Source organism: Triticum dicoccoides, chromosome 6A, assembly GCF_002162155.2.
Source record: "Triticum dicoccoides isolate Atlit2015 ecotype Zavitan chromosome 6A, WEW_v2.0, whole genome shotgun sequence".
Taxonomy (NCBI): Eukaryota; Viridiplantae; Streptophyta; class Magnoliopsida; order Poales; family Poaceae; genus Triticum; species Triticum dicoccoides.
The window spans coordinates 319,506,105-319,515,793 of NC_041390.1; the positions used below are offsets into that span (position 1 = coordinate 319,506,105).

At 40.0% G+C, this 9,689-nt stretch overlaps 1 long non-coding RNA gene across 3 annotated transcripts; it reads right to left on the bottom strand.

The window, feature by feature from the left end:
• Positions 1–6,127: 6,127 nt before the first annotated feature.
• Positions 6,128–9,683, bottom strand: LOC119316847. 3 transcript variants are annotated; one of them, XR_005153355.1, is made up of 3 exons: positions 8,845–9,683; positions 7,068–8,712; positions 6,128–6,392 (listed from the first exon to the last, which is right to left on the bottom strand). It is a non-coding gene; the product is annotated as an uncharacterized LOC119316847 (long non-coding RNA). The 3 variants fall into 3 exon arrangements; XR_005153354.1 differs by having other exon boundaries at positions 7,068–8,056; positions 8,130–9,683; XR_005153353.1 differs by having other exon boundaries at positions 7,068–9,683.
• Positions 9,684–9,689: the final 6 nt, after the last annotated feature.

The following is a 9,689-nucleotide window of genomic DNA, read 5'->3' on the forward strand; positions in this document are numbered from 1 at the left end:
GTCACAGAAACTAGTTTCTGTGATGTACTACTTTCCAATAAGGGAGTAGGTACAGTTACCTCGTCAAGTTCTACTTTCCTCCCACTCACTTCTTTCGAGAGAAACTCCTTCTCCAGAAAGTTTCTGAATTTAGCAACAAAAGTCTTGCCTTCGGGTCTGTGATAGAAGGTGTATCCAATAGTTTCCTTTGGATATCCTATGAAGACACATTTCTCCGATTTGGGTTCGAGCTTATCAGGTTTGAAGCTTTTTCACATAAGCACCGCAGCCCCAAACTTTCAGAAACGACAACTTTGGTTTCTTGCTAAACCACAGTTCATATAGTGTCGTCTCAACGGATTTAGATGGTGCCCTATTTAACGTGAATGCAGCTGTCTCTAATGCATAACCCCAAAACGATAGTGGTAAATCGGTAAGAAACATCATAGATTGTACTATATCCAATAAAGTACGTTTATGACGTTCGGACACACCATTATGTTGTGGTGTTCTAGGTGGCATGAATTTGTGAAACTATTCCACATTGTTTTAATTGAAGACCAAACTCGTAATTCAAATATTTGTCTCCACGATCAGATCGTAGAAACCTTATTTTCTTGTCACGATGATTTTCCACTTCACTCTGAAATTCTTTGAACTTTTCAAATATTTCAGACTTATGTTTCAACAAGTAGATATACCCGTATCTGCTCAAATCATCTGTGAAGGTCAGAAAATAATGATACCCTCCGCGAGCCTTAACACTCATCGGATCGCATACATCAGTATGTATTTATTTCCAATAAGTCAGTTGCTCGCTCCATAGTTCTGGAGAACGGTGTTTTAGTCATCTTGCCCATGAGGCATGGTTCACAAGCATCAACTGATTCATAATCAAGTGATTCCAAAAGCCCATCAGCATGGAGTTTCTTCATGCGCTTTACACCAATATGACTTAAACGGCAGTGCCACAAATAAGTTTGCACTATCATTATTAACTTTGCATCTTTTGGTTTCAATATTATGTTTATGTGCATCACTATGATCGAGATCCAACGAACTATTTTCATTGGGTGTGTAACCATATAAGGTTTTATTCATGTAAACAGAACAACAATTTATTCTCTTACTTAAATGAATAACCGTATTACAATAAACATGATCAAATCATATTCATGCTCAACGCAAACACCAAATAACACTTATTTAGGTTCAACACTAATCCCGAAAGTATAGGGAGTGTGCGATGATGATCATATCAATTTTGGAACCACTTCCAACACACATCGTTACTTCACCCTTAACTAGTCTATGTTTATTCTGCAACTCCCGTTTCGAGTTACTAATCTTAGCAACTGAACTAGTATCAAATACTGAGGGGTTGCTATAAACACTAGTAAAGTACACATCAATAACATGTATATCAAATATACTTATGTTCACTTTGCCATCCTTTGTATCCACCAATCACTTGGGGTAGTTCTGCTTCCAGTGACCAGTCCCTTTGCAGTAGAAGCACTTAGTCTCAGGCTTAGGATCAGACTTGGGCTTCTTCACTTGAGCAGCAACTTGCTTGCCGTTCTTCTTGAAGTTCCCCTTCTTCCCTTTGCCCTTTTCATGAAACTAGTGGTCTTGTCAACCATCAACACTTGATGTTTTTCTTGATTTCTACCTTCGTTGATTTCAGCATCATGAAGAGCTTGGGAGTTGTTTCCATTATCCCTTGCATATTATAGTTCATCACGAAGTTCTACTAACTTGGTGATGGTGACTAGAGAATTCTGTCAATCACTATCGTATCTGGAAGATTAACTCCCACTTGATTCAAGCGATTGTAGTACCCAGACAATCTGAGCACATGCTCACTAGTTGAGCGATTCTCCTCCATCTTTTAGCTATAGAACTTGTTGGAGACTTCATATCTCTCAACTCGGGTATTTGCTTGAAATATTAACTTCAACTCCTGGAACATCTCATATGGTCCATGATGTTCAAAACGTTTTTGAAGTCCCGATTCTAAGCCATTAAGCATGGTGCACTAAACTATCAAGTAGTCATCATATTGAGCTAGCCAAACGTTCATAACGTCTGCATCTGCTCCTGCAATAGGTCTGTCACCTAGCGGTGCATCAAGGACATAATTCTTCTATGCAGCAATGAGGATAAACCTCAGATCACGGATCCAATCCGCATCATTGCTAATAACATCTTTCAACACAATTTTCTCTAGGAACATATCAAAATAAACACAGGGAAGCAACAACGCGAGCTATTGATCTACAACATAATTTGCAAAATACTACCAGGACTAAGTTCATGATAAATTTAAGTTCAATTTAATCATATTACTTAAGAACTCCCACTTAGATAGACATCTCTCTAATCCTCTAAGTGATTACGTGATCCAAATCAACTAAACCATGTCCGATCATCACGTGAGATGGAGTAGTTTCATTGGTGAACATCACTATGTTGATCATATCTACTATATGATTCACGCTCGACCTTTCGGTCTCCGTGTTCCGAGGTCATATCTGTATATGCTTGGCTCGTCAAGTATAACCTGAGTATTATGCGTGTGCAACTGTTTTGCACCCGTTGTATTTGAACGTAGAGCCTATCACACCCGATCATCACGTGGTGTCTCAGCACGAAGAACTTTCGCAACGGTGCATACTCAGGGAGAACACTTCTTGATAATTAGTGAGAGATCATCTTATAATGCTACCGTCAATCAAAGCAAGATAAGATGCATAAAAGATAAACATCACATGCAATCAATATAAGTGATATGATATGGTCATCATCATCTTGTGCTTGTGATCTCCATCTCCGAAGCACCGTCATGATCACCATCGTCACCGGCGCGACACCTTGATCTCCATCGTAGCATCATTGTTGTTTCGCCTATCTTATGCTTCCACGACTATCGCTACCGCTTAGTGATAAAGTAAAGCATTACAGCGCGATTGCATTGCATACAATAAAGCGACAACCATATGGCTCCTGCCAGTTGCCGATAACTCAGTTACAAAACATGATCATCTCATACAATAAAATTTAGCATCATGTCCTGACCATATCACGTCACAACATGCCCTGCAAAAACAAGTTAGACGTCCTCTACTTTGTTGTTGCAAGTTTTGCGTGGCTGCTACGGGCTTAAGCAAGAACCAATCTTACCTATGTATCAAAACCACAACGATAGTTTGTCAAGTTGGTGCTGTTTTAACCTTCGCAAGGACCGGGCGTAGCCACACTCGGTTCAACTAAAGTCGGAGAAACTGTCACCCGCAAGCCACCTATGTGCAAAGCACGTCGGGAGAACCGGTCTCGCGTAAGCGTACGCGTAATGTCGGTCCGGGCCGCTTCGTCCAACAATACCGCCGAACCAAAGTATGACATGATGGTAAGCAGTATGACTTATATCACCCACAACTCACTTGTGTTCTACTCGTGCATATAACATCAACATATAAAACCTAGGCTCGGATGCCACTGTTGGGTTTCGTAGTAATTTCAAAAAAATTCCTACGCACACGCAAGATCATGGTGATGCATAGCAACGAGAGGGGAGAGTGTGATCTACGTACCCTTGTAGATCGACAACGGAAGCGTTAGGTTGATGTAGTCGTACGTCTCCACGGCCCGACCGATCAAGCACCGAAACTACGGCACCTCCGAGTTCTAGCACACGTTCAGCTCGATGACGATCCCCGGACTCCGATCCAGCAAAGTGTCGTGGAAGAGTTCCGTCAGCACGACGGCGTGGTGACGATCTTGATGTACTACCGTCGCAGGGCTTCGCCTAAGCACCGCTATAATATTATCGAGGACTATGGTGGAAGGGGGCACCGCACACGGCTAAGAATATGATCACGTGGATCAACTTGTGTCTCAAGGGGTGCCCTCTGCCTCCGTATATAAAGGATCAAAAGGGGGGGCCGGCCGGCCATCATAGGGCGCGCCAGGAGGAGTCCTACTCCCACCGGGAGTAGGATTCCCCCCCTTTCCTAGTTGGAATAGGATTCGTTAAGTGGGAAAGAGGAGAGAGAGAAGGAAGGGGGGCGCCGGCCCCCTCTCTCCTTGTCCTATTCGGACTAGGGGGGAGGGGCGCGCGGCCCAGCCCTGGCCACCTCTCCTCTCTTCCACTAAGGCCCATTAAGGCCCATATACCTCCCGGGGGGTTCCAGTAACCTCTATTTTACCATCAATGCCTCGTAATTTTATTTTACGTAAGTTTTGTCTTATTTCCGACGTAAAAAAAGACCGTAAGAAAATATATAATCCTTGTAAAAAATATTTTATGTTATGTAAAATTACAAACGTAAAACATGGTGTAAAATACACATAAACTGTAAATTTTCTTGTCTTATGGCCTATATTTTTATTTTCTTATGCCAAATTTTACGTAGTGAATCAATAAAAATGTAACTATTTAAATTACAAACGTAATTTAATTATGAAATGATCGTAAGATTACCTCGGGTGAAGAATAACTTATTCTGTATCTTGGGTGATGAATAGTAACACTATATATATACATACATCTGGGCTATTCTGTTACGCGTAACAGAATATTATTCTATTACTTTACTTGAACTCACGGTTTTAGGCGGTTGTACTGATGATCTTTATCTCGTCGAATTGATCGTCTTTTCGTCGGAATGGAGCGTGTAATATATCGTTGGAAAGCTCTTGACATCTACATTACATATATATAGGATTTCTTTGCAAAAACATCACGGTTTAAGACCAGTTTTGAAGAAAAGCGTTTTTTTTTCAAAACCGAAAACGCGAATCGTATTTTGGACTCAATTTTCAAACGGTTTGTTGGAATTGAGCAAATAAGATGGCATTGGAAAGCTGTTAAAAATCCGCATCTTCTACATATCTACGGTTTTTTAACTTTTATACAATTTAAAAGTAATTTGAAAAACGATGAAATTCTGGGCAAAACGTATTTTCACGTTTTTTTGCAAACGGTTTGTCGGATTGACGCAAATGATACGGTGTTGAAAAGCTATGGAAAATACGCAACTTTTTCGTATAGAAATGTTTTTCTAATTCCTTACGGTTTAAAAACAATTCGAATACGGTCAAATTTGATTTCGAACACGGTTTTTAAAAAAAGTTTTCGAAATGGGGCAAATAATATACCGTTGGATAGCTATCGAAAATGCGAAACTTAGTCATGTTGGCGTTTTCTCTACTTCGCAACCGTTTAAGAGTAATTTTGAATACGCATGACGGATCCTGCTGTTTTCTTGTATGAAAAAAAGAGTAGTCGTACTGATATATGTGTATGTTTGTACTGAGCTAATTTTGAATGATTCTGAAAAAGGATACTTGTACTGATGCTTGCATGGGTTTGTACTAAGCGTGTTTTCACTAACTAGACTTTGCTCTGGTATTTGGATAATATTTTTCTCGTAAATTTTCAACGGTTTACTGTATCCTAGCCCCAAACTTGCATGGTTTATTTTGTTGAACTGAATGTTATTGTATCGTTGCTCCTGTACTTGCATGGTTTTATATCATCGAACTGAATGATATTTTTTCTCAAAAAGAAAATGTTTTTTTTTGAACTAAACATTTTTTACAACGATGTTCTAGACTTCTCTTATTTTATGACTTATATTTTTACCATTTGAATTGCATGGGGTTTCTTTTGCTTATACTTTTACAATTTAGATTTCTGTCATTTCTTTTATTCTGAACAGACCACCATTTTTAACTTGTACTGGTCAATATTTTTAATTAAACCATTTTTCCTTTGTAGAACGGACCACTTGTACTGGTCAATATTTTTAATTAAACCACTTTTCCTTTGTAGAACGAACCACCGTTTTTGTTTGTACGGATCAGTTGTAGAACTTGGACGTCAACGTCACATAATTAATTTGTGAGCTTCTCATGTTTCCTTTTAATTATGAATTTATTATATATAAAAGTTGAACTATACGACACCTTTTAAATGAATCTAACAAGTATTTTACCTGCTAAACTTCCAAATGTCTTCACGTGGGCATAACATCAAACAGGCAAGGGCAAAAAATAAAAACTGGAAGAAATCAGTTTTTAGCGATTTATTGTATAAGTATATCATCCAACGGTACTTGGTGTCAACTTGCATAACATGACAAGGAGAGCAATAACAACATCATACAATTAGCAATAGATAGCAACTCAATACAATAGCAGAACACACAATATATCTTTTTCTACATACAATGCCATGATTTATTATACATAATTGTTGGCAAGTACATGTCAAGCGAAACAATTTTTCAACAGAAATGCTTTCTTTTGAGTAGTGCATGTCAAAAGAATGATATTTTATTTTCTTGATCCTCTGAATTTGGGCGAAGAGAACGTAACAAGAGAAGTGAAGCAATGCCACCACCTAGTACCTGCATTTAGTATACTTCTATTTGAGATCGTAGCTTAAGGCAGTGAGGTTGCAAGTTCAAACACATGCCTGAATTGAACTCAGAAAAGAAACTAAACTCCAACTACAATAAGAATTGAACTGAATGAAATTTATAAATTGAACCGAACTGAAAGAAGAAATTGGACATCATATGTACAACAAGAAATAAACTTGAGCAGTATCAGCTACTAAACAAAAAGATTGCTTTACTAAACCTAGAGATTATATATTGGTGAAAGTTTTCTTCCTACAGAACCGTTAATCAAATACATGTACTTTAACTAGGTTTTAGCAACATGATAAGTAGTAGCAGTACTACTCTAGGTGGCAAAGTTGTAGCGCCACAAAGGAAGGCCACCATCAACAGTGCGTACTACCGCGACACCTGAAGTATGTGTTCGCCACGCTTGCTTTACATAGTACTAGAAGATTTTTATTAAAAAATGTACTACAAGATTTGTGAACATGAGATCATAGAGAAGTTGTACTAAGAGTGTGGATTAGAGCTGCCGGACGAGGATGCAGCAGCACACGCACGCACTCCACTAGATAAGTTCTTCCCTCTCCAAAACACACATCTCCATCTTCTTTTAACTTCAACCTATGAAAAAAAGGAACAAATATGAGGGATGAGTTTTTGTTAAGAAGAACTTACCAAGGTTTGGTGGTCGAACTTTTAAATGTTTGTGCTGCCGGATATAGAGAATAGCAGCATGCCTCGACCAGATCGGCGACTTCCTCACGGGCGGCCTCTCATACACTGCGAGGGCAACACATACACACACGAACTGACCAGAATACACAGCACGACGGGCTAGATAAACAAACTGATAAGAATACATGTCTTCTCGATTATGAACTGATAAGAATACAGAACACGGATAGCTAGCCATGAACTTCTTGAACTCCCCTAACATATGGTTTAGGTTTTTTAATGGTTTTTTGGTGTTCACGTTATTTACGAAGTCCCTGACTTCTCGACTATGAACTTACTACATAGAAGGATCCTCACATACATGTATAACTTGACAGGAGCTGAGAAAATGTTGCAGCAAAATGGTATTTTTATTCAACATAGTAATACAGCCATATCTTTGTAATACATCCATCACGATGGAATCAAATGCACAGTAAAATGGCAGCATTACACATACTCAAGAACTAACAGATCATTCTTTAGTTACTCTGATCAACTTTAGTTTTCTTCAGAAATTGGATGAAAAATGGCATCGGCTATGCTATCAATTTTTTGCATCTCTAGCACAGTTGTTGGGACTATTGCTCATCACACGATGAACCTCTTTTTTCTGTTTTTCTTGACTGTCATAGAATAAAATACTGAACTATTTTGCATAAGTATAGTTGAACTTTTGTGTTTTTCTGGTTAATAAAGTAGTATCAGAATAGCTGTTGCATGCATATATGAACTGACACCTTTTTTGTCAATGAATTCTTGTAATATATTGTATTAGAACTACAACATCAGTATCTATATAGTACCAAGCATGCTCATCACAGAAAGCATGGAATTCAGGAGATAGAAAGAACAAGAGCAAAAGTACAATGGTTGTGTTCTTCATTGTTTGGTTTACAGGGGTGCCAATGATGAACTGAATCATTCTAGTTCCGTCTTCTCCCTCATGTCTGAATCAAGAGCAGCATCAGTTCAATTCAAAATAAATTGACAGTTTATGAATTTTGTGCTAAGCAAGCATACCCATAAGCACATGGAATTGATCACCATGGAGGTTGGCTGTCGGGATTTTGTTTGATCACCACGTTGCTAGATGGCTACACATACCTGTTTTTGTTCTTATATTTCTCCATTAACACCTTTTATTTTCATTTTGAGTTTCCACGTATGTGGTGTCAGTATAGTCGATCATTTAAACGAACGTCATACAATACAACCACTAGAGGACTTGTCTTGAACATACCATGTAAAGCTCAAGAGATTTAAAGAGAAGCAAGAAGCAAGGAGCTTACTTTGGAAGCCCTGTTCCAGCATTTTCCGGGTAGCTGGTCACCAGTACACTTGTCGCCTACCCGCTGTCGCCGGGTACCCTGCACACACACACAACAGCCACCAATCATCATGCACACACACAACCAGACACACACCACATCATCTACACACCCAGGACTACATCTTCACCACACTTTGGACTGATAACATAGCAACACAGAAAACAATTTTGTAAGTGTCGTCACTATCATCCTCGATGCGTCACGGGGGAAACAAAATAAGCATCTTTGAAGCACTAGGGTGGATAACCATTGCAGATGGAGCTCATGTGTACCTTCATCATAGAAAAAAATAGACTTAACATCTCCAAGTTCTGAAGATGAACAATTGAATCGCACAAAATATTGTCCAAAATCACACTTTTCACGAAACCAAAATTCTGAACTTGCCATACATGATACAACACCTTTTGAATTTGTCATGCGACACTCTTTGAACTTGCGCAATTCGTTGGTGGCAGGAAGCAGCAACTAGAGCTGATGATAGTCCATGTACTGAACTGGGAACACCTAGCTAGTGTTTCAGAAAACAAAATAGACGTCCTGAGCATCCTGTTTCGAGGGATAAAATAGACGATCCTGAACACCTAGCTAGCTATTTTTGTGCAAGCATGCTGGCTGCCAATGCCATTAGTGGTGGCCACTATGGCGCTATCACCGAAAGCATGCTGGACGCATCGCCAGCGAGCGTACACTAAAACTGAGAAGAGACTGAGACTTTACCAAAAGATTGTCATACTTTCTTGCAGAGATAACTATTGTTTTTCTAACCAGAGAACTACTGTTTTTAGAAAAGGTGAACTATTTAAACGAGATAATTTCTAAGATGATTTTTAGCAATGGTTAACTACAGAATTTAGCAAAGTTGAACTACTAACAAGGTAACCTCAGAACCGCTGGCGCCGGTAGGAGGTGTTGCCAGAGGAAGCAACTGTGTCGCGTTGACTTTTGGAGCGCACAAATGCTTAAGGAAAGCGGCGTCGGGGAGCACGAGAGCTTCCTTCTGGTGGGCGGCGGCGCGCAGGGATCCATGGGAAGCTAGGGACGGTGATTTTTGGTGCGGATGGAACACACGAACTGACGAGGGGCGGCCAGTTGGGGGCGCCGGCGGCGGTGGCGTGCGAGCTTGGCATGGTGGGAGGGGCGGCGGCGTACGAGCTTGGATCCGTGGAGGGGCAGCCACGCTCGGGGGGCAGTGGGGGTGGCGCGAGAGAGGAGGTAGGGTTCAGGGGCAGCGTGCGGCATGAGGGAG